This window comes from Sodiomyces alkalinus (genome assembly GCF_003711515.1).
Source record: "Sodiomyces alkalinus F11 unplaced genomic scaffold SODALscaffold_7, whole genome shotgun sequence".
NCBI classification, from domain to species: Eukaryota; Fungi; Ascomycota; class Sordariomycetes; order Glomerellales; family Plectosphaerellaceae; genus Sodiomyces; species Sodiomyces alkalinus.
Genome location: NW_021167085.1, coordinates 1,022,294 through 1,025,284, shown reverse-complemented (window position 1 = coordinate 1,025,284; position 2,991 = coordinate 1,022,294).

Genomic DNA, 2,991 nt, shown 5'->3' with positions numbered 1-2,991 from the left:
AATTAGACTAATAGCTAGACTAATAGGAGTAAACTTCTTTAAATACTAAAGGATATAGTATATAACTTAGAACGAGTATAGTAAGAGTAAGACGCTTTTTATAATAGTATAAAATATAGCAGCTATATAGCCTTAGTTTAATAGTTTTATACTTTTTAGAGTCTTAGTAAGATTAATTGCTTTTATTTAAAGTAATGTTATTTTATTATCTTATAAGTATATTATGTTATATACTTAAGTAATATATATATATATATATATATATATATATATATATATATTAGCTCTTTACTAATAAAAAGCCTCTTAAATAGGGTAGTATAATAAGTAATAATTAGTTAACTATATTACTTATTATATTAGTAGCTCTAACTATCTTTTATAATATAACTTATAAGATATCTAATACTACTAAGGCTACTTATAGTACTAGTAATAAGTAATACTATACGTTATATAAGCATAAATTCAGAAATAAATATAAGAATAAGTATATAGTTAAATATAAGTTATGTTTTATTATTTAAATATATAATAAATAATATAATATAATAAATAAGGTATTATACTATTTACCTTATATATATATATATATATATTATATTATTAAAGCTTATTTTTAAGAATTGAAATAGGTATTATTATTTACTATATAAAAGCTAAAGAAAAAGTGGTTTTTTTTAAAAAAAAATGATTACATATTTTCCTCTTAACGTATAGGTTAGTATATATCTGTAAAGCTCTATACGTGTAAGAATAGTAACTTACTGCGGTCCGCCTTATTCTTAAGCTATCGCGCTATCTCCCGAAGGCTACGGGGCGATATATCCTGGCTATCGGTATCGTCAGTATCCTCTATAGTAAAGGCGCGGCGCTTCTTATTCTTCGCGACTATAAATCTAATTACTATAGTTCTGTGCAGAGTTATAGGGATTTATAGGGTATTTTATAGTATAGCGAACACTTAGCTCCTTTTAAGCCGCTATAGTAATTACCGTAGGCTCCGTTCCCGAAGCCGTCTAAGGTAACATAGCCCTCTAAATTACCGCGCTTATCCTAGCACTTTTCGTAGCGGTTATCGTTAAACTGCTCCTAGCTAAATAGCTAAATAAAAAACCTCGTAATAGCCTACGGGCGTTTTATATTAAAATCGGGTAATTTTATTTTACCCGCCTGTTCGTACTTAAGCTATAGTACGATTCCGCGCTGGATCTATTGTATATATAAGTATATAGTACTATACAGGGGTATATAGTAATATACCTCCGGCGTCTTCTTCACTATATACCTAATAATATCTCTTAAGTATCTATTCTTAATTACTATCGATCTATTAGCTTAGTCCTAATACTATAGCGATACACAGATACGTATAGTCTAGTATATATACGGTTAGTTACTTCCCCTCTATACTAGAGGGCTATACTACGGGCGCGGGAGGGAGTTTGTCGCTAGTAATCTTTTTTAGCCACTGTACGCGACGGGTATTAGTAGCTATATTATAAATTATCCTTATATTTATCTATATAGATCTATAACCATCTATACGTTATATTACTATATTAGCTAACTACCTAGTAAGAAGGTATATAACCGTAACGTGCAAAATAGCTTTAGAGATAAGGATACTAGTAGATCTAACCCTATAGAATCGAATGCCGATACCTAATTTAATGCTATAGCTCTATATAAGAGTATAGGTGGGTTTATTTACCTGACTCGTTATTAGTTATCTAGAGAGGAAAATAAGATTAGTGTGGGCGTGGCGTTATAGTAGTGTAGGGGCACGAAAAATTTTCTAGGCTTCTGATTAGTTAGCTGGCCTAGGGCTATACTACTAAGGTGCTCTTCCTGCTACTAGCGTACCACTTACCACTATATACGAGTCTGTACACCCCTGTACGGGCATCTGTCTATAATTTTTTTTAGGATTTTTGGAAGTTGAAACAGACCGTCCTGCCGCTTGCCGTACATCACCCTGTACGTAGATGTCCCTGTAACACCAATTACCCTACAAGCCAAGACCCCGGACTTGTGCGGTCCCACTTTGCTGCATCCACAGTCCTGGCCGATGTGCCTAGAGCCTCCATTCCTAGCATGCCGCAATCCTCCACGCTCCGCTTCTCAGCCATCCATGGTGTCGGTGCCGACTGACCCCAGGCTCATACCCGGGGCTAGTGATGGTATGCAGCCTCCCCTATTTCCACTTTGCGGATGAGAGGGCCATATCGTGTAGTTGAGAGCAGTTGAGAGCGCCATGCCGGGAATGCCCCCTGTCCCTCTTTCAGATTCTCGTTGACGATGTCCCTTGTTCGCCTTTCTATGAGACCTGGTCACGGCAAGCTGCCTTAACGGGAAGCTGCCCTAACAAGCAGCCTGCCAACCTCAGGCCTACCTTCATTTGTCAGCCCCGTACTATCTTTGCCTCTGGGAGGCCGTAACGGATCCCGAGCTATCGATATGAAGGGGTGTCACTGCGAGATCGCCTGGACAGTTGAGGACTGGAGAAGTGGAACAGAGGGGGTGACGGTGTGTTTGAGTTGTTGGCTGCTTCTGCTTAAGCGTGGTAAAGCCTTCCGTCCATTCCTATCGTTCTTTTCGCTGCTGCCGCTGACCAGCAGCGTGGTGTCGCGCTGGGAGTGCAGGCGGCCCGCCATTACCAGCCCGGTGTCTATAGAATAAAAGATTGACTGGTCCCAGTAACAGTGCATTACCTATAATCTTCCTCCTCCTTCTCCTCCTGCGACCGACCAGCACTCGCCCACAAGCGCCGCGCCGCCCGCCCCCTGCCAGTGACGTCAAGGGAGAATAACATCTTCACCACCAGAAGCGGGTCGCCCTCTCCCGTGGTCATCGTCATCAGGTTAGAGCCTTTTAGGAGATGACGAATATCGCCTTATCGACCTGAGCTTATAGTTGCAGAAGTTCTGCTTGGGCCAAAGCGGGAGAACGGTCTTAGTGAAGAGAAAGCTTCCTTTAACCGTGTTTCCT